Here is a 23,604-nt window from a genome sequence, read left to right on the forward strand (position 1 = left end):
GTCATCTGAGCCTGCTGTTTATGGCTGAGAACAGCCAGTTCCACAGTATCACTCTGTACCTAGGCATTGCTCTCTGCTGGAAACATTCTGGCCTAGGGTGTATGCTTCTCTGGGTCTGCCACCAACCATTGTAATCAATCACTGTATAATGACGCCACACACTGTTGTTTTTAACGCACTAAAATCAACTTTGTTGTTCAAGCACAACAGAAAACCCTCCACCCAGCTCCGTCTACTAAGGTTGGCCATACATTATACAATTTTCTTGTACAATTATCCTTTAGATTTACCAAAACCATATAATATGAGGTCAAACTTAAACTCTTTCAATTTCTATGCAATCAGGCAGGCCTACATAGTTCAAGGTAAATATAATGGCATAAAACAAGTGTTACTAAACCCAGGACCCTGTATTGACTATATATCTGGTCTCCCTAGGGTTGCCATCTGTACAGGATTGACTCGGACAGTCCGGTCTTTGACACTTGTGCCCAGGTTTCTGTTCCTCTGAAACCTAAACACACGATCAGTCCCTCCCAGCCTGTCAGCTAAATCTGTCCTAGGATTGGAGCTTATTGACAGCTTGTCTCCCTGAGTGTAGTACTGTCATGGGCCAGAGGGCGGCCTCGGGGGGTAGGCTGCACCTTCTCTGATCCTGGTGCCTGAACGCTGACACCCCCAGACAATCGAGATGCAGCGTTTGCAGTGTGGGGGATGTGCCATTTGGGAACTTCACATTAGCACAGCAATGGTAAGGCATGTGCAGGATGGTGACATGTTTAAGGGAAGGGGGAGATGAAGGCAGTAGAGGGGGTGTAAACATGGCTCAGAGCTGAGGAAGGGGGGATGGGGGATCATGTTGATGAAAATGCAATTGAAAGGAGTAGTGGGAGAGAACTGAAGCCTGCACTCTGTATATACTGTGCCCTGAACACTGCACTCGGTATATACTGTGCCCTGAACCCTGCACTCTGTATGTACTGTGCCATGAACCCTGCACTCTGTATATACTGCGCCTTAAGTCTTGCAATCTGTATATAATGTGCCCTGAACCCTGCACTTTCTATAGACTGTGCCCTGAACCCTACACTTTGTATATACCATGCCCTGAACCCTGTATGTACTGTCCATGAACCCTGCACTCTGTATGTGCTGTGCCCTAAACCCTGCACTCTGTATATACTGTGCCCTAAAGCCTGCACTCTGTATGTATTAGTGCCATAAACCCTGCACTCTGTATGTACTGTGCCCTGAACCTTGCACTCTCATAGCTCCCAACTGTCCCTGATTTGGAGCAATGTCCCTCTGTCCCTCATTCCACCTCATTTGTCCCTCATTTTGGTCTAATCTATATGGTTGTATATTAAACACATTTTCTATCTTTCAAAAAGTGTTTCCCAGTGCTAAAACTTTCATCTAATTTCTAAATTGTTACATTTGTAAATTTTAAAAGCCAATATAAAGGAATAGTAGTGGTAAAAAAAAGCCCTTGTGGGTTTAATTTACCTTTTGTTTTTGGTTAATTCTCCTTTAAGGGTGTGGCAGGGGGTGTGTCCTATGCCTACATATACGTTGGCTATAAGGTGTCCCTCATTGCCATCTCAAAATGCTGGGAGGTATGCACTCTGTATGTACTGTGCCCTAAACCTTCCACTCTGTATGTACTGTGTCCTGAACCTTGCATTCTGTATGTGCTTTGCCATGAACCTTGCACTCTGTATGTACTATGCCCTGAACCCTGCACTCTGTATATAAACACAACTCACAGAACCACACAAAAAGCACAAATTATGCATTTTTAGGCTCACAGTTAATCTCTTGATTGCCCCTAAATGTTAACCCCTTCCCAGCAAGTGTCATTAGTACGGTGACAGTGTACAGTATTATTACTGTCACTAGTGATGTCAGTTCATTAGACTAGTGTACCTCCCAGCGAAGGTCTGTTAGCGCAAGATTGCCCGCCACAATCACTGCTAACGAGTTCGGGTTTGGTTTGAAGAAAAGGTGGCAACCCTAGGTCTCCCCCACAGTACACAGAACATGGAAATGCAGTTATTTTAGTAAATATATACTGCTAAATTCCTTTTCTCATCAGCAGTATATAGCAGGCTTGTGACTTCTATCAGTGTCTAGTTAAAGTTTAACTAAAAGAAAAACTTTTTTTTGGATAGAGCGGAGAGGAATTAGAACCCCTGACAATTTTTATTGCTGTCTGTGCCCCTGTTAGGGTGATTCGCCCTCTCTATTTGTCCTGTTTATGATTATGTAACCACTTAGAGACCGCCCACTGCATATATACTGTGGCAGGGTGGCTGTTTTGTGCAAAACAACGTACCTTTGTGTTGTTTTGTTCACAAGATACTGTGGGCTGTATGGTGGGGGAGCCAATCCATGGGTCCGGTGGACCCAATGTCCACCCTCTGCTTCACAGAGAGGCAGAACGGGATCTGCCAATGTAAACAAGGCAGATCCCCATTCTGACAAGAAAGTATACTGAGAACTTCTGTTCTGTTCAGTGTTCTTCCTGTCAGTAAGTCTCCCAGTTAGAAAACTCTAGCAGGGAACATATTAGCCCTTTGAGCGCCCCTAATGTTAACCCCTTCCTTGCCAGTGTCATTTATAGAGTGATCAGTGCATTTTGTTAGCACTGATCACTGTATTGGTGTCACAGGTCCAAAAAGGTATCACTTAGGGTCAGCTTTGTCTGCCACAAGGTCACAGTCCTGCTAAAAACATAAAAAAAATAAAGTGTCTATAAATCTATCACATAGTTTGTAAACGCTATAGCTTTTGCTCAAGTCAATCAATATACACTTATTGGGATTTTTTTTACCAAAAATATGTAAAAAAATACATATTGGCCTAAATTTATGAAGAATTATTTTTTTGGATATGTATTACAGCAGTAAAAAGGTTTTTTTTTTTTTGTTTATAGCGCAAAAAATAAAAACTGCAGAGGTGATAAAATACCACCAAAAGAAAGCTCTATTTGTGGGGAAAAAAAGGATGTCAATTTTATTTGGGTACAGCTTCACACACCCGCGCAATTGTCAGTTAAATTAATGCAGTACCATATCAAAATAAAATGGCCTAGGCATTAAAGGGGTAAACCCTTCCAGGGCTGAAGTGGTAAAAGTAAAAGAAAATCCTACATTTTTTGTTGTCCCCAGAAAAATAATAGAGGGGGAATCTTCCAATGTGCACACTAATTTTGGTGACCTGGGGGTCCCCATGGAGTTCCCTTAATTTGCAGGAATTCCCTCGCACTTTTTGTTTGGCTATGGGGCAGGAAGTGAAGGGAAATCTGCATAATGGGACATGATGGTGAAAAATATCAGACAGGGGTCATAACCCTCCTTTATTCTATCCAATATGAAAAGAAAAAAAAAGGTTTTGCCTATAGTTCTACTTTAACTATTGTAGGAAGAGTTTTCATTCTACTATGACTGTCCTATGAGGCTGCACGACAACTGACCCCTACCTGGACCCTCCCTAGCAATCGCAACAAACTGAGCATGTGCAGAGTGACTGTACTATTATTGGAGACAGTGGAGGAAGTGAACTTAGGTTCCACAGTGAGTATAACACGCATACTTTACTTCATATACAGACTGATTTTACTGTTGTGGGTTGAGTAACACTTTAAATACTGTCCGTTATACTCTTTTTTTTATTTCCACTAACATACAATTTTTTCAGGACAATCTTTCGGAGTATCTCCCCTTCCTCAAGGTCCAAGCAGTACTAATTCACAATGTTTTAGAAGAATGTTAAAAAAAGACAATATCTGAGAAAAAATAAAACAACACAAACAAGGTCAGGTCAATCTAAAAGAAACTGAATAATAAAATTGCATAATGTATGGCTAGCTTAACCACTTTCAGACCGGACCAATTTGCTGGTCAAAGACCAGACCACTTTTTGCGATTCGGCACTGCGTCGCTTTAACTGACAATTGCGCGGTCGTGCGACGTGGCTCCCAAACAAAATTGACGTCCTTTTTTTCCCACAAATAGAGCTTTCTTTTGGTGGTATTTGATCACCCCTGCGGTTTTTATTTTTTGCGCTATAAACAAAAATAGAGCGACAATTTTGAAAAAAACGCATTATTTTTTACTTTTTGTTATAATAAATATCCCCCAAAAATATATAAAAAAACATTTTTTTCCCTCAATTTAGGCCGATACGTATTCTTCTACATATTTTTGGTAAAAAAAATTGCAATAAGCGATTATTGATTGGTTTGCGCAAAAGTTATAGCGTTTACAAAATAGGGATAGTTTTATAGCATTTTTATTAATAATTTTTTATTATTTTTTTTTTTACTAGTAATGGCGGCGATCTGTGATTTTTATTGTGACTGCGACATTGTCGGGTACCCATCGGACATTTTTGACACATTTTTGGGACCATTGTCATTTATACAGTAATCACTGCTATATAAATGCAGTGATTCCTGTGTAAATGACACTGGCAGTGAAAGGGTTAACCAGTGGGTGGCAGTGTAGGGGTTAAGTGTTCCTAGGGGTGTGTTACTAACTGTGGGGGGGTTGGGCTTTCATTTAGTGTACACTGATCTCTGCTCCAATCACATGGAGCAGAGATCAGCGTCACTAGTTGCTAGGCAGAATGGAAAAATGTTGTTTACACAGCATTTCCTCCATTCGGCCGCTCCGTGAAACGATCGCGGGGATGCTCGCGGCGATCGAGTCCGCGGGTCCCGCGGCCGGACTCACGGGGGTCCCGACCAGCGTGGGAGCGCGCCGCCGGCGGCGCGCTCCCGATGGCAGGGCGGCATCGAATATTGGACGTACCTGTACGCCAATATGCCTGCCCGTGCCATTCTGTCGACGTATATCATCGTGCGCTGGTCGGGAAGTGGTTAAAGAGGAGTTTCCCCTAAAAAAAAAAAAAATTAAAAGTCAGCAGCTACAAATACTGCAGCTGCTGACTTTTAATAATCTGACACTTACCTGTCCCAGGGTCCAGCGATGGAGGGAACGAAGCCCTGCTCGTCCCCCGCTCCTCTCGGCGGTGCCCTCATTGCAACTGTGGGCACCCGGCTGTGGCTTCACAGCTGGGCACCCACTGCGTATGCGCGAGCGGCTCCACGCGCCGTGATTGGCCGCGCAGTCATCTGGGACCTGTCATGTGTCCAAGATGACTGACAGGAGAGAGGGGGTGGAGCTGACCCCTCCCTGCGCCGAGGGGAAGTGACATCAGGAGCCCAGGCACTGAAGGAGGCAGACTACAAGGGACCCCCTAGCAACAGGCATTTAGAGGTGAGTTTAAAAAAGATTTTTGTACAAATGTCATTAGAAAAATCATTCATCATAATATTCTTTGTTGCCATCACTGAGTCAACTAGTTTAATCCAAAAGCCCTTGTAATTTGGTCTAGACCTGAATTTTTCAATGGAATCCCTGATATATTAAATGGTTTTCATATGTACTGTTTTTCCTGAACAAAAACCACATTCACAGGTAAATTTTGCATCCCAATCCTTTAGATTTTTTCATCACTATGGTCAAAAATAAGCATTGATCTCACCCCTCTATCTATTACAACAGTGGTCATTAACCCTGTCTTTAGGGCCCACTAGCAGGCCAGGTTTGTAAGATAACTGAAACACATCACAGATGATATCATTTGCTGCTCAGTGATTGCAGTATTCTAGTCTGCAACTCCCCCAAGGTAATACATAAAACCTGGCCTGTTAGTGGACCCTGTGGACAGGGTTGATGACCACGGTATTACAAGACTCACGCAAGTCCACTTTTATGCACTTCTCACCATAAAGAGGCCCTCCTCCTTATGTCCATACCATAGAACGGTGGCTTTCTGTAGCCCCCAGATAAAAATGTAATTTATAACAGGCATAGAGCACAGGAAGTTATCTGTTCACAAGATTTCTGGCAAAATTAACAGGTCTTTTCTTGAATTCATAAAACAAAAATAGCAAAATGCTGTCAATGGTATATTTAACAGATCAAAAGGGATCAAACATGAGAAGTTAATTGTTATGGATTGCATCTACTTTAAAAACTGGCTCTAGAAACATAGTATGTTCCTTGCTCCGGGTAGTTTTGAAAAATATAATGTTGGCTCGTTTTTTATTTGCAAATGTAGCAAATACCACCAAACGCAGTCATTAAACATAATTGTAGATACAAAATGTTGGCTATATTCTATTAAAAACCGGTCCTTTTCCAAGCCTTAGCAGACAAAAAAAATACATAGAATGCTTCATAAATTCTATCTTATGAGTAAAAAACAGGATACAATGTTCGCTAACAGCGCATATTACCCCAAACTTAAAATACTTATATGTTTGGTTAATCATATACTAGTTAGTAATTGTAGCTTGTAACTTTGTTTAGGTTGCTGCTATATACCTGGTGATCCAGCCAGTTCCCCTGGGTTCCTATTTAAAATTGTCCCTGCCAAGCACAGAAGCAGATGCATGGTCATTTTGGTTCCCTGAGATTCCTGCTAGGCAATACAGAATGCTGTGCTGACATACAGTGTGCCTGCATCTCCCATCTTCTGTTTTGCGCCACGTGTCCTGTTGTTAGGGTATACTGGATTGCAGTGTAGATCCTGACCTACCTGGGGCCCCAAGCAAAATTCTGCTAAGTGGCCCTCTACCAGACCCATGATGCCATGAGCTGTGTAAACCATTTGCCATTGTCAAACCTGACACTTCAGTGCTCCCAATACAATCCTCCTTCCTTTAACCCTTTCATGACTAAGCCTATTTCTGACATTTGGTGTTTACAAGTTAAAATACGTATTTTTTGCTAGAAAATTACTTAGAACCCCCAAATATATTTAGCAGAGAATTTAGAGAATAAAATGGAGATTGTTGCAATATTTTATGTCACACTGTATTTGTGCAGCGTTATTTTAAACACAACTTTTTGGGAAAAGGGACACTTTCATGAATTAAAAAAAATAAAACAGTAAAGTTAGCCCAATTTTTTTGTATAATGTGAAAGATGTCACGCTTTATAATTGCACGCGCTCATGGAATGGCGAAAAACTGCGGTACTTAAAAATCTCTATAGGCGATACTTTAATTTTTTTTTTTTTACGGTTACCAGGTTAGAGTTACAGAGGAGGTCTAGTGCTAGAATTATTGCTCTCACTCTGACAATCACGGCAATACTGCACGTGTGATTTGAACACAGTTTTCGGCAATTCTGAACACTGTATATTTTTTTAAAATCTGCGCCATTGGCAGCCGAGTAAACAGGAAGTGACGTTGTGACATTGCTTCCGTGTTTACAATCAGGAGTCTAGAACAAAGCCATTCCCGGCTTCGTGCCAGTCCCTTGCCGCCGGAAGTGACAGACCTAGGATTGGGTCTCCCGGTGGGACGGGAGGCTCTTTCAGAGAGGCGGGAGTCAGCGGGAGGAGGGGAATTCCCTTCCCGCTCCTCCCGAATAACTGCCAAGCGTCCTTTAGGCGCATCAGTTGTTATCTCTGGAAAGCCAATCACCCTCTCTAAACAACGGTACTGGGATGCTGCGTGCATCATCCCGGTATAACCCCCGAAAGCCCAGCGGGGCCCAACGGGTGGCTGAGTGACAGGTGAGAGGAGCCCCGCCATCCTCCATCAGGGGCCCGCCCGGGGGAGGGGTGGAGGAGGAGGATGGAGAGGCCATCCAGGATTGCTGCTGCTGGGGATCGTCCGAACAGGTGGGAGCTCCGGGAGCAGAGTCAATCCGCCCTTGGGGGCCCCCCATAGCGGCGGGCCCTACACAGCTTGCATAGTGAGCGTATAGGGAGGATCGGCTCTGCTGGATTGCCATGCGTTACCTTGCACCATTGGGGAGTCAAAAAGCAGCTGGAAGCTGGAGTGAGTTTGTGTGAGATGGAGGAAAGCTGACTACTAAATAATATTTCTTACATTAAAAAAAGCTTTGGTTGTAGTCTGATCACATATTCTGACCCTACATTCAAACATTTTAAGCTACATGTAGGTTACAATGCATACACAACTAATCCTGAGAAAATCCTTCCTCTCTAAATTGAGAAAGCATATGGCCAAACTCTATAATTCTCATACCAAATTTCACTGCACTGATGCAGACATTATTTTCCCCCCACTTAATCTTCAACTCTAAGAACGGCACTTGAACAGTGAGTTACTGTCCTAAAATTCTATTAGCAATAAAACAATGTAAAACAAATAAAAATTCAAGCGGGCCGATGTGACATTCTCATACATCTATTTAAATTGTTTTTTTTTTCTCAACCCCAAACAGTAGTTTAGTATAGTGTCTGCTTCTTTTTAGACAGCACTCACTATCTACACATTGTACCGCACCGACACAATCCTTTTTGGAAGGAAGGGCAGGAGGCTCCTCTTCTTCTCGGTTCATTGTTTAGGTGTACTCTTCTCCTACACCTCTCCCTCACCACTGCATCCCCCCCCCCCACTTTCCCTGAGACGTGTCAGCCCCTATCACACTGGGGTATTGACACACCCCCTGTATCATGCCACATCACGGTGCCAATCACCCCCCTTTCCAGGTCAAGCTTTTCTCCCTAAATATAAGGGGACTCAATACCCCTGAAAAAAGATCACAGCTACTTCTACTCTTGCAAAAAGCCAAGGCTGATGTGGTTTTTCTACAAGAAACGCATTTCAGATCCAATAATATCCCTAAGCTCCACAGTAACTTCTATCCCATTGCCTACCACGCATTCCAATGACTAATCTAAATCCAAGAAAGTATCCATCCTAATCTCCAAAACTGTCCTATCCAAATTGAAGACACTGTGTCACATACTAAAGGCCATTACATATTTCTTAAAGGAAAATTGTACAATAAGCCCATCACACTTGAAAACCTCTACGCCCCCAACAACCAACAAGTACTCTTCTTTTGCAATACCTTACAACGTCTTACCACGTTTCACATGGGCATGCTTATTGTTGGGGATTTTAATCTGGCCCTCACCCCCACACTGGACTCTTCTTCAGGTTCCTCCACTATAATGTACAGAGCACTACGTACAATGAAAACACAGCCTAGCAATCTGACCTTGCACGAAACATGGCGCACACTGCACCCCAACACCAAGGACTTCACATTCTACTCACTACCCCACAACAAATACAGAAGGATTGACTATTTCTTCTTAACTCAAACAGACCTAGAGTGCCATGAGACAGCGAACATAGACCCTATGATTCTTTTGGACCACCACCCCATTACCATAGCCTGGCGACTTGATAACTCCCTCCTTAATTACCCTGAAACTTTAAAGAGACTGAACTCACACCTAGTGCACCATTTTCATGAGAACTAATCCACTGATACCCACCCAATGACTCTCTGGGCGGCACATAAATGTGTCATAAGGGGTGAATTCATCTCCATCACCGTGCAACGATGGAAAGCTAGGTAAGCACAGATTTCAGAACTATCGGAATGCATTCATTCTCTTGAGAAAAAAATCACAAACGATCTTTGGCAGAACACACTTTTAAAGAGCTATTAAAGCCCAGGGAGGCTCTACTTGAGGAGCTGGGGAAAATGTGCACTGAAACAACAAATTTATTACGAATTCGGCAACAAATCGAGGAAATTTGCTCTATAGAGCCCTCCAAACTAAAAAGGCGTTCTCGGCGATTCACTCCATTCACTCCATTTAGGCAAAAAGATAGTTATCTCAAAAGGCATTGCAGACCAATTTAAACAACTTTACTCCAAACTTTATAACCAACTTCCTTACAAAATATGACCCAAAACTCATTACCGTTGCAGAGGCCGCAAAACTTAGACAAACCAATTGCATGGGCTGAGTCCATAGAGACCCTGAGACAACTGAAGACTGGAAAAAGCCCCAGCCCTAAAAAGCCTGTCTGTCAGTTACTACAAATCCTTTACAGACACAATCCTCCCGTACTTCTTGAAAACTTTTAACTCAATACCCCCCCCCCCCCCCCCATGACAGTAAAGACCTCCTCCTCGAAGCTCACATTACTCCAAAACTGGGAAAAGATACTTCCTTGGTCTCAAACTATAGGCCTATATCGCTCATAAATGTCAAAGTAAAACTTTACGTGAAAATACTAGCCAATCACATACTCCCCTTACTCCCCAAACTGGTCTCTTTGGATCAGGTAGGATTTACCCCCGAATTTGAGGCAAGGGATAACACCCTGAAAGCCATTAGCAGAGTGGCTTGGGACTATATGGCAGAAGTTTTAAAAACACTGGGGTTTTAAGATTGCTTGCTTCATTTTATCATTATGCTCTACTCGTCCCCTACAGCGAGAATCAAGGTCAACGGTCACCTGTAGGACACTTTCTCCATATCGAATGGAACTCGCCAGGGATGCCCTCTCATATTTGTACTCACCTTGAAGCCTATACTCCGCAGGCTCAGGGATAATCTGGACATTAAAGCGGTAGGAATTAAAGACAGTACAAACTTGCGACGTATGCAGATGACATCCTGCTATTCCTCACAGACCCCATCATTACAATTCCTAACATTTTCAAAGACATCTCCCTTGTCAAATTACTCTCCAATCTCCAAATTAACTTCTCAAAATCCAGGGCCCAAAACGTTTCTCTGCATGCCAATACAGTGACACTTTGCCAATCTAACTTCCCCTTTGGCTGGGATATTCACGCTATCCCCTATCTTGGTATCCAACTACCAGCAAAAATAACTGACCTATATTCCAGAAACTTCCTCCCCATCCTAAAAACTATACAAGATCTCCACAATTGGAACAAGGGTACCTTCTCGTGGTTCGGGAAAACAGCAATTGTAAAAATGAACATCCTCCCCAGACTTCTTTATCTATTACAAACTATACCATTCAAACTACTTTTATCATGTTTCGCTGCATACAAACAGTTATGCCTAAAAATTCATCTGGGCCTCCAAACAACCACGCGTGAGCTGCGATAAATTAGTAACCCCTATGCTGAAGGGGGTATAGGCCTCCCTGACATACATAAATACTATTGCTCGTGCCATCTGGCATGAATAGTTGACTGGCATCTACACATTAAGAATAAAACATGGATCAGACTCGAGGAGGCAATGTCCCTACTGCCAATCCACCATCTACCATGGATCAACCCTCTTGGGACCCCAAAAGAGAGCAAGGCCCACCCCCTAACAGGCCCTACATTACAGATCTTTAGGACAATATGTAAAAGATTACATATAGCCTCATCACCAGGGCCCCTAACCCCAGTCGACTGAAATCCAGACCTCCCCCAGGGATCATAAACTCTGACACTAACGGCACACATGCAGACCTCTCATTCAGAGCAGAGACCTTTTTTGACAAGGGTAGGCTTATACCCTTCCAAACCCTTTCCTCCAGGTACCCGGATGTAGACATCCCCTTCTTCAATTTCCTTCAGATAAGGCATTTCCTAAATAGCTCCAAACCACTTTGCAATGGTGCAGAGAGCATACACCTTTTGAAACAATATGCACCAGATCTGAACCCCTAAGACACTTGATATTAGAAATGTACCCCATTTTGCTTGCAGATAACAATCCCAAAGAACAACACATCTCTCACAGGAAGAGTGGGAACATATTTTTACCCATATACACAATGGGCTCCTTAAATGTTTCCAAACAGGAAAACGGATTTAACCACTTGCCTATTGGGCACTTAAACCTGCCCAGACCAATTTTCACCTTTCGGTGCTCTCACACTTTGAATGACAATTACTCATGTAATTGTCATGTAATACTGTACCCAAATTAATTTTTGTCCTTTTTTTCATACAAATAGAGCTTTCTTTTGGTGGTATTTGATCATCGCTATAAATGAAAAAAGACCAAAAATTTTGAAAAAAACTAATTTTTCTGTGATAAAATTTTGCAAATGATTAATTTTTCTTCATAAATTTTGGCCTTAATTTATACTGCTACATATCTTTGGTAAAAAATAACCCAAATTAGTGCATATTATTTGATCTGTGTGAAAGTTGGAGAGTCTACACAAATGATGCCCCAAAATACATTCTGCTACTCCTCCTAAGTATGGCGATACCACATGTGTGAGACTTTTACACAGCCTGGCCACATACAGTATAATCTGAGGCATAACGAGTCTTTTGAATGGTTCATTTTGTTCCAGAAGTTTTGGGAAAATGTGGGAAAAAAATTTAAATGCATTTTTTTTACACAAAGTTGTCCATTTATAAGATATTTCCAACACATAGCATATACATAGCAAAAATTACACCCCAAAATACATTGTGCTACTATAGCAATACCACATGTGTGAGACTTTTACACAGCCTGGCCACATACAGAAGCCCAATATTGAAATAGCACCATCAAGGGTTTTAGGAGCATAAATTACACATCTCATTTTTCAACCACCTATTACACTTTTGAAGGCCCTGGAGCACCAGGACAATGGAAACGCCCACATGTACATAGCAAAAATGACACCCCAAAATACATTCTGCTACTCATCCTGAGTATGGCGATACCCCATGTGTGAGACTTTTACACAGCCTGGCCACATACAGAGGCCCAACATGCAAGGAACACCGTGAGGTGTTCTAGGGACACGCATCATACACATACCAAGAATTACACCCCAAAATACATTCTGCTGAGCAAAGGGTAAACAAAAGATTACCTGTGATTTAATAGTGAAGTTGTCCACAGGAGGATAGCACTGGTCTAGGCAGCAGGCAGGGACTTGGTCAGCAAAAGCGAATGCAATTGTCCAGATAACAGGCAGGAATACTGTCCATAGTCAATATAGGCAGCAGGCAGGGATACTGTCCATATACAGTGCAGGGTCAGTGCAGGCAGAGGTTGCTAGCAGTGCCAAAATATTGGTCCTGGTATTAGGCAGGAACATGGTCCATGTAGTATGGTCAGTTCATGCGACAGGCAGAGGCATGATGGCATAGGTCCTACAGGCAGCAGGCAGAAGTACAGAATGGGGACAGGGGTAAAGGCTTCTTCAACCCAAATCTCTTTTAAGCCTCCAAGTCTCCAGACCCTAATCTAGGAATGAGAAAACAAAAAAAAAAATGTTTTCTTCATCCAGAAAAACAATTCTGGAGCCCCTCACATATGTGAGACCCTTGTGTTATGAATCCCACTAGTCCAGTGGCAGGGTACAAGATCAGTCCAAGAGGCAGGCAAAAACATGGTCAAACAGTCCAAGGTCAGTTCCAAATCAGGCAGAGGTATGTACAGAATCGGTACGCAGAAGTGTAGTCAAATAACAAGCCAGGGTCAGTTCCAGATCAGGCAGAGCTATGAACAGAATTTGTAGGCAGAAGCGCAGTCGAATAACAAGCCAGGGTCAGCTCCAGATCAGGCAGAGGTATGAACAGAATCGGTAGGCAGAAGCGTAGTCGAATAACAAGCCAGGGTCAGTTACAGAACAAGTAGAGGCATAAGGGGTGTGAAGGTAAATGGCAGGAAGTGAGGGTTATGTTTACCATACTTCACTAATAATTTAGGGAAGTATGGTAATGGCAGAAACAGTCAACTATGCAGAGGCCTGGTTGGGAAGGACATTGGGGACAATGATAAGTGGTGTCTCTTCTCACTCCAACTTTGGTGTCATCCTTTTGATGACAGATGGCACTAATATGTGGCATTGAAGACACATGACACTGATGTGGCACTGATGACATGTGACACTGATGGCAGATGGCACTGATACGTGGCACTGATGACACATGACACTGATGACAGATGTCCCTGATACATGGCACTGATGGCAGATGGCACTGATGACACGTGTCACTGATGGCAGATAGCATGTGACACTGACAGGTGGCACTGATGACAGATGGCACTGACAGGTGGCACTGATGACAGATGGCACTGACAGTTGGCACTGATGACAGATGGCACTGACAGTTGGCACTGCACTTATATACTGTGGATATATACTGTGGGCACTTTTTTTATACTGTTGAACTCATGCTGCAGCACAGGTCGTTCTCCCTCCTCACACGTGGTCTCTGTGTGAGGAGGGAGAGCCAGCAATAAGAGATGATCTCATATGTTTACACTTGATCACCTCTCATTGGACACACCAATCGAGTGCTAAATGGCCACTGTGATTGGCCATTTAGCACGATCTGTGATTGACCAACACAAAATTTCCCCCGACGCCCTCCCGGTAAATGAGCCACACTGTAGCTATCTTTCAGCTATAGCGCGGACGCCTAGTGGTTAAAATATACTCCAGGTGGTACAGAACCCCTGACAGAATACAGAAATTCCACCCAGCATCCCTCCACTCTGTTGGAGATGCAACATAGCACACGGATCACTACTCCACATATCGTGGGAGTGCCCTCAGATAAAACCATAATGGAAAGAATTACACCTTCTGATCTCCCAGATAACAACCTACACCCCAGACTTCACACCAGCCCAATATCTACTCCACCATACATCCTTACCTCAGTCAGCTTACAAAAGGTCTCTCACCCTACGCCTCATCAATGCAGCAAAACTATGTATATCCATACACTGGAAGGATAGTTCTTACCCGAGCATCTCCAAATGGCTCCAAAGAGTTGGGAAACTAGCCAAAATGGAAAACCTAATTCAACAGGTGAGGGATTCCCCCGTGAAATTCCATAAAACATGGGCCTGTTGGATTCATTTAAAGGAATCAGCAGAATATCAAAATATTTTGAACCACTACTCCTCTTTCCCCATAATAAAAACTAGGGTTCCCAGACGGACTCATAGACTGAATGGCTTAGAACTCACGCAAACTCCTCACCTTGACTAGCTACGGAATTTAGCCATTGAACCATAGCTCCAAGGTAAAATTTAGATTTATTCATAGTATTTGAGACACTGGGAGTCTTGCACCAACTGGAAAACTGGCAATAGAGCAGACAGAAAGATGGCAGATGGCGCATCCACCCACATACAGCCGTAGTCCTGGATCCTCGAATCCTTGCTACTATAATAGCGTTAAACAGCGCGTGTCCTGGGATCGTTAGTTAGATAGACAATCCATGGATCCCATATTCTATGGAACATTTTCATCCTGTCTTGAGACAGCGCAGATAGCCGTTCGTTTAGCATTAACCATGACATTTTATGTTTGAGCTGGGCTATCGGTAGTGCGGCAGATCTCCAGTTACGAGCTATGGTGATCTTAGCTGAAATAAATAGAAAGGTAAGGAGCCTCTGCTGAGGTCTGGAAGCCCCTGCCGCTGTGCCCCCCAAGAGGGCCAGCTTAGGTGATTTTTTCAGGTTCAGTCCTGTGATTGTGTAGACAAAGTTATACACTCTAATCCAAAACCTTCTGACCTTCGGGCATGACCACCAAATATGGTAGGTGGTCCCCACCTGGCCGCATCCCCTAAAACAATGGTACGTAGCTCCCGGAACAAAAGCGGACAATCTGGTTGGGACCATGTACCATCTTAACAATACCTTGTAGTTCGCCTCTATCACCGATGTGTTGGTGAGAGAGCGATATGCCGTCTCAGAGAGCGTGCACCAATCATCTAATTCAAAGGATTCCTGAAGGTCCTGCTCCCATTGGATCATATAACTCAACTTCTTCACTGGACCTCTAAGTATTGTGTAGATGGCTGATAAATGGCCTCTAATTTTGTTATATTGCGTACTCAACTGCTCCATGGGAGTCAGGGACCCCAGGTCTCCCCTACGGGCCACACTCTGTACGAAATGTTGCAGTTGGGCACATCGAAACTTCTCCGAAGACGGCATATCAAATTTTTCCGTCAGAGCTTGTTCAGAAAGTATGCCCTTATGGTCGCACAGGTCAGCGATGCGCAGTAGCCCTTTATTTGTCCACCAGCTGAACAGTTGAGGAGAGAGGCCCGGGGTGAACTCTTTGTTGTTAAGTAATGGCGCCAGCGGATTGTGGGATGATCTGAATTTATATATTTTTGACAGTCTGTCCCATATAGCCAAAGCCAGTGACAGGGTAGGACACAATATCAGTGGTCTATCTTTCATTGGAAGCCACAATAGCTGCGATACCTGTGAGGGACGACAGGAATAAGATTCCATATCCATCCAGATAGCATGTGTGTGGCGTGAATGGTATCTGGTGAGGTGGGCCAGCTGGGCCGCATGAAAATATTTCTGCAGGTCCGGCAGGCCCAGTCCCCCATGTTTCTTTAGAGTGTACATTGTGCTCCTGTTCACCCTGGGCCTCTTATGTCCCCAAATAAACCTAAGGATTTCATTTTGCAACATTTGTAGATCCCTACGCAGTAGAGCCACCGGCAGGGTGCGGAACAAATACAGTATTCTAGGCAACACATTCATTTTAATAGAGTGTAGTCTGCCGAACCAAGATGGAGGGTGCACCTGCCATTTCGCTAGGTCCTCTGTCAGTATCTTGTAGAGTGGGGGGTAGTTCTTCCTGTATAACGACTGAATAGTCGTGATCAGATAAATGCCAAGATATGGCAGTGCCTCCGGCTCCCATTTAAATTGATATGAGCTCTCTAGAGCCTTCCGTGTGGCCTCCGACAGGGAAAGATTGAGCGCTTTAGATTTAGACTGGTTAACTTTTAACCCCGAAATTTCAGAGAAGGGTTGAAGGATCGCATATAGATTGGGGAGGGAAGTAATTGGTGACGTCAGTGTTAGCAAGAGATCGTCAGCGAACAGTAAGCATTTATGATCCCTATTTCCACACCTAATCCCCTGGACATCCTGACATTCTCTGATCCTGATAGCCACTGGCTCTATCGCAGGGACAAACAGGAGCGGGGACAGTGGGCAGCCCTGCCTCGTACCCCTTCTAATCGGAAGAGGCCTAGAGGAATATCCTCGCAGCATCAACGATGCCGACGGAGTGTCATAAAGCGTTCCGAGGAGAGTCAAAAAGCGTTCGCCAAAACCATATCTGCGTAGGACATCAAATAAATATTCCCAAGAAAGGGAGTCAAACGCTTTCTGAATATCCAACGATAGCAACATTCCCCGTCTAGGGCCCCCACCGTCCCAGTCCGACTGCACTGCTGATATAAGATTGATTAGTCTGCGGGTCTGATCCGATAACTGTCTGTGCGGGACAAAGCCGGCCTGGTCAGGATGAATATAGTTCGGCAGGAAGGTGTTGAGTCTAAACGCTAAAACTTTTGTTAAAATCTTTAGGTCTGTGTTGATCAGGGAGATCGGTCGGTAGTTCGCACAGTCCCCATGATCCTTGCCTGGTTTAGGAATGACACTGAGGTATGCTACATTTTCATGTAGGGGTATCTTGCTTCCCCTCCGAAGCTCATTAAAATAAGAGCACAGGTGAGGAATCAAGACATCCTGGAATTTCCTATAATATTGGCCAGGTAAGCCATCTGGTCCTGGGGCCTTTGAGGGGTGTAGCGACTTAATCGCCATTTTGATCTTCAAGTCCGTGAATTCAGCCTCCATCAGATCCGTGTGAGCTCGTGTCAGCTGAGGCAGCGGGGCATCACGGAAAAAGAGGTCAGCTCTACGAGGATCGTATGTGGTCTGTGAACCATAAAGTTTGGAGTAAAAATTGTGAAATTCCTTCAGGATAAGTTCAGGGTTTTGAGTAGAGCGACCCGGGGACAGCCTCAGTTTGGGTAATGTAGGCGTATGGGGTCGGGGAACCAGTTTCCTGGCTAACATGGTATTTGGTTTGTCACCCATTGTATAATACCTATGTTTAGACCAGCCAATATGTTTTTCCGCCTGAGTCGTCAGAGCCAAGTTCAATTCCAGTCTAACGTCATCGATCGTATGTCTAATGTCGCAGAGCGGGTGAGCATGTTGTTCCCGCATCAGCCGGTCTAATTTGGCTTCCAGTTGCCGAATCGCATGGTCTCGGGCCCGCTTTTGCCTAGAACCTATTTGTATCTTAATGCCCCTAATTGTGGCCTTGTGAGCCGCCCAATTAATCGTGGGTGACGTATCCGAGGATTTATTACCCGTAAAGAACTGTTGTAGTGCTTTTTCTATTTCGGCGTACAAAACGGGGTCATTTAACAGACTAGTATTAATATTAAATCATAGTGTAGCGCTAGAGAAAACAAACAAAAGTAACCTAGTACATGACGATACGTGATCATACAATGTTTAACCAAACATTAAACACAAAAATCATAAAATGTGCAAAAAATACACCTTAAGTGCATAATTCATAAGTGTATATAGTAATACAAAAAAAGTCCAAGGTAAGGATAAGAGTCTCTATATAAATGTTGATCCAATCCAAACGTGAGATAAAGGTCACCATCCACCTTCTTTAAATGAGACTAACATCCAGACACCATGTGGTATTCCCGTCACCTTTTAAGATAGAGGCTTACCAGATGTAATGGATCCAAACGAATGTACATTCGAAGGATCACAAAGGCTTGTGCACTCGTATGCGAGCTTTCAAAAGCAAATTTTCCAGGGAAGTAACGAATCAAACTAATCCATTCAGGTGCCCAAGATAGTTGTTAAATCCTCAGCGGTAAAATCCAACTCAAATTGTTGAACCCATACAAAGAGAAATAAGGGCCACAATAGTGTAATTCCGTTTAAGAAAAAATGTAATAAAAAAGGTAATGAACTTACATATAACCAAAGAATCAAGCGCTTATTCAATAAAAACAGTGCTACAGTAGGAGTCCCGACGCGTTTCGTCCTCCAAAAACGTCATCACCCCAGATGACGTTTTTGGAGGACGAAACGCGTCGGGACTCCTACTGTAGCACTGTTTTTATTGAATAAGCGCTTGATTCTTTGGTTATATGTAAGTTCATTACCTTTTTTATTAATTTTTTTCTTAAACGGAATTACACTATTGTGGCCCTTATTTCTCTTTGTATGGGTTCAACAATTTGAGTTGGATTTTACCGCTGAGGATTTAACAACTATCTTGGGCACCTGAATGGATTAGTTTGATTCGTTACTTCCCTGGAAAATTTGCTTTTAAAAGCTCGCATACGAGTGCACAAGCCTTTGTGATCCTTCGAATGTACATTCGTTTGGATCCATTACATCTGGTAAGCCTCTATCTTAAAAGGTGACGGGAAGACCACATGGTGTCTGCATGTTAGTCTCATTTAAAGAAGGTGGATGGTGACCTTTATCTCACGTTTGGATTGGATCAACATTTATATAAAGACTCTTATCCTTACCTTGGACTTTTTTTGTATTACTATATACACTTATGAATTATGCACTTAAGGTGTATTTTTTGCACATTTTATGATTTTTGTGTTTAATGTTTGGTTAAACATTGTATGATCACGTATCGTCATGTACTAGGTTACTTTTGTTTGTTTTCTCTAGCGCTACACTATGATTTAATATTTGTAAATGATTCACTGTTCTATATCCTTGTGATTGTGTTAGCAGCTTTATTTTGGTTCTTTTTTGGATAGCGCAGTGTCACAGGGTAACGTTTTTTGACAACAGACTAGTATTCAATCGCCACGGGGCTGGGGAAGCTTTGGACCATAACCCAGTCAAAGACATTTTAATCGGAGAATGGTCCGACCAGGGGGTGGACAGTATTGATACCGACGTTAGATACGGGAGCAGAAGTGTGCGGACCAGAATATGATCTATCCTGGAATAGGTGTGGTGCACCTGCGAGAAATGTGTATAATCCCTAGTAGTGGGATTGGACTCTCTCCATGCGTCAATTAAATCATAGAGGTGTAACAGTCTAGCTACCCTATTGCTCCCAGTCGGCGGTCTTTTGAAAGCGGGTCTGTCAGGGTTGGATTTATCCATAATTCTGTCCAGCGGGATATTGCTGCCCCCCCCCCCCCCCAAGATCACCTGTCCCTGGACCTTAGGCATCAATGTCCTCAACATCTTGCTAAAAAAGTCCACCTGTCCTGAATTTGGAGCATAATAGGATACAAAGGAAACAAGTTGGTCATGGATACGTCCCACTGCCATGATATATCTACCACCCTTATCCTTAATTATGGTGATGGGCGTAAAAGGGGTTAGTCTAGAAAAAGCTATGGCCACCCCCTCCTTTTTATCGGGTCCATTAGCTAAGTAAAACTGTGGGTATTTAACATTAAGATAACGTGGGGCTGACGTCTTAGAAAAATGTGTTTCCTGTAGTAGCAATATATCCACTTTCTGTTTGTGATAAAATTGGAAGGCTTTAGTCCTTTTAATTGGGGAATTAAAGCCATGGACATTATGGGTGATCACCGAAAAGTCGGACGAATATGACTTAGCCATCGTGGTAGGGCAGAGCACTCTTACCTTGTAGTATAATGAGGGCGGGCATAGCCTCCAATAGACGGGACTCCCAGTCCCCAGGCTTCCAGTACCTGCGCGTGTAAGTGAGGGTCAGGACCACGGCTCGGGGAAGATAGGGGGTGGAAAGAAAGAGGAAAAAGAGAAGAAAGAGAGGATTAGTTAACATACAAGACAAGGGCCGTAGGCCCGCAAACTTATACCAGTTAACTTGTGCAAACCGTATAACAGTGTGGGAAATAATCCCTGCCGGATTTAATGTCCTTTCCGGAAGTGGCAAGGGTACCCCTCTCCGAAGAGGGAAGGTAGTCTTGCAAAAGAGCAGCATGGATTTCCGATCCAGCCCAAATGGCCCTTGCTCCAAAGCAGGCCAGCAGGGCGGACTCGGGTCTCGCATACTATCGGACAGAGAGTTACACTAGCCGCGTGAGTCTGTCCCATCCCGAGAGCAACGGCCCCAGGGCAAGCAGGCAACAAATGGCCCCCCCCCGCCCCAGCGCCCTCCCTCCCAGGGGAGGCCCAGCGGGCCCCACCACAGGACAGACCCCGCACCCTCATGATAGTCAAAAATAGGGTTCAAACAGCAAACAGTGAGGATGCTATAAAAACATTTCCAAAAAGAGAGAAGAATAATAAAAAAAAAATATAAAAGTAAAAAGGAAAAACACAATAACTTCAAGTCAGTTACGGGAGAACCGTTTCGGGGAAAAATTATCCCAAAAAATAGGAAACTGCACTATGGTTGTGCTAACAGGGTGACTACGCAGTCGCGCAGGCACAGGCGGACTCAGGTGTGTCCCTCAGGTCAAAAAAATAGTAGTATCCCTTCTTCTGCAAGTGGTAAGTCCAGGATTGTAAGGAGGGCACTTGATTGCGTTTTCAGGTCTTCCGGGGGGTTCCTCTAGGTGGGTTCCACTTGCGCTCCGTCCAGAGTGGGGAGAGAGAGCGGTGTGCTGGATTCGGAGGGGAGGAGGCTGGTGAGTCTCTCGAGATAATGCCCAGGCTAAGTAGTAAATCTTCGCCCTCCGGCAATGTGGAAAATTAGTAGGATTTGCCATTATAAGTGAAAGATAGTCTGAAGGGGAAGGCCCACCGATATCTGATCTGCTTGTTGATGAGGTGTTGTAACAGGGGTTTTAGATTTCTACGCTTTTGCACCGTAGAAGGAGCAAGGTCAGTAAATAACTGAATAGATGACCCACAAAGAGTCAAGTCCTGCCGATTGCGGGCAGCAAGCATCAACTTATCCTTGGTCTGGTAATAGTGCGGTTTAACAATAACATCACGAGGCAGGCCATCAGATCTAGGGGCAGTAAGGGCCCTATGGATGCGGTCAATTTCCATGTGATGCGGAGCAATGTCCGGGATCAATTCCTTCATTAACTCCTTCATTGCCCCTTCCAGATCGGTATGCGTTTCGGGCAGGCCGCGAACGCGCACATTGTATCTGCGAGAGCGATTTTCCAAGTCCTCGATTTTTGTGAGGGCATCCTCTAGCCTGTCCTGGAGGTCTGTGAGCATATGGGTGTTCTGGTTAACCCTTTTGACAGTGCCTTCAACCTTAGCTTCAACTATGTCAAATCTCTCGCCAATACTGTGAATGTTCCTCTTAAGATCAGTGGTAATCAAAGTGCAGGCTTTAGAAAGCTCCTGTTGTAGCATTGTGGAGAACCGGGCTAGTAGCACTGTGTCCCCGGAGTAATATGCTGACTGGGGTGCTATGGTAGCAGAGCTAAGCTGACTGGACATGGCCTCTGCCATTTCGGCCATATTTTTGTCCATAGAGGATCCAGGGGAGCCCACCAGTTCCTGTGCATCTTCATCTATGGCCGGGGAAGAGGGATGCGAATGGGACTCACCCTGCTGGTCTTCCTCCATGTTCCCGGAAGATTGCGATGAGAATGGATCCCTGGGGAGTTTCAGGGGGGTTCTGCTGGCTCCATCCCGCAGGAAGGCTGCAGCTCCGGAGGCTGGGCCTCGTGTGTCTCGGCGTCCCGGCGCCATCTTGGATTGCGGCCTGCGTTCAGGAGAGGACCCGGACCCCCCGGTGAATTGCAAGGCTTTGCGCTGACCTCTCTTCGGCTGACCCCGAGCCCGCCTGTTCATTACCGTCCCCGAAGCTTCCCCCTGTCGTTTCCGTCGCTGCTGTCCCGCTGGCTGTGCTCAATATTGCTGTATTTGGGCCGGATCGTGCGGAGCTCTCTCAGAGCACGTCTGGGTCCGAGATCCCGCGCATGCGCTCTCCCCACAAGTGTTTTAAGAGGATTGCACCTCATGTTCAATTAGATCCAGGGACTTCTATAGTTATATGTATTAGCTGGTTTATATGACTACTGACATGATTAATTCTGTATATGCCTCATTGGTAAAATTGAACTTCAAATGCAAATTGTTATATTGTTCATAATTCAATCTCATGTACTTTGCAGAAACCTCATAAAAACATTGAAACAAACAAATAAAAAAAATTAAAAAATCCAGGACCCCATGGCTTCACCACTACTTTATTATAATAATTATATAAAAAATACTCTGAAGTTCTAGCTTCTATGCTTGTGAACATGTTTAAGCCTTTGAGATGATTTTAACCCTGTCAGTATAAATGCTATTATTTGCATGAGTCCCAAACCAGGCATAGTCTCAAATTATTGGGCTAATTTAGGACCCACCTTTCCTCTTATCCAAGACATCCAGCCCTTAACTGAACTTTTGGCCACTAATATAAATACTGGAATACACCCATAACTCACCCACCCATGTCTTTATGGACCTTGCTTTGTACATTAGCACACAGTCATATTGGAGTAGGAAGGGGCCATCCCCAAAATGTTCACACAAAGTTGGCAGCATGAAATTGTCCAAAATGTCTTGGTATGCTTACGCCTTAAGAGTTCCCTTCATTGGAACTAAGGGGCAAAGCCCCTGAAAAACAACTCAACACCATAATCCTCCCTCCACCAAATGATTTAGAGGGGTGGCCCAATACTTTTGGCAATATAGAGTGGATGAGTGAGTTTGGGGTGGAGGAACTTGACTGTCCTGACCTCAACCTGATAGAACACCTTTGGGATGAATTAGAGCGGAGACTGCGATCCAGGCCTTCTCGTCCACATCAGCACTTGACCTCACAAATGCACTTCTGGGTGAATGGTCAAACATTCCCACAGACACACTCCTAAACCTTGTGGACAGCCTTCCCAGAAGAGTTGAAACTGTTATAGCTGCAAAGGGTCAGCCAACTCAATATTGAACCCTACGGACTAAGACTGGGATGCCATTAAAGTTCATGTGTGTGTAAAGGCAGGGATCCCAATACTATTGACAATATAGTGTAGGTCACTATACAGTATACGCAAGAAACACATAGGTTTTATGCCCACA

The 23,604-nt window shown here is 44.1% G+C and overlaps 1 long non-coding RNA gene across 2 annotated transcripts in view; it reads left to right on the forward strand.

Annotated features, from left to right (window-relative positions):
* The first annotated feature begins 657 nt into the window (after positions 1-657).
* Positions 658-23,604, forward strand: part of LOC143984434 (uncharacterized) — a 44,160-nt gene continuing 21,213 nt past the window's right edge. The window contains exon 1 of one of the 2 annotated variants that reach the window (XR_013274858.1): positions 658-751. This is a non-coding gene — a long non-coding RNA (uncharacterized LOC143984434). Of the gene's footprint in view, positions 752-3,428; positions 3,576-23,604 lie in introns of those variants that run through there. The other variant, XR_013274857.1, reaches the window with a different exon arrangement.

This window comes from Lithobates pipiens, unplaced genomic scaffold (genome assembly GCF_037356315.1).
Source record: "Lithobates pipiens isolate NorthernLeopardFrog02 unplaced genomic scaffold, aLitPip1_a1.2 Scaffold_16, whole genome shotgun sequence".
In the NCBI taxonomy this organism is placed as follows: Eukaryota; Metazoa; Chordata; class Amphibia; order Anura; family Ranidae; genus Lithobates; species Lithobates pipiens.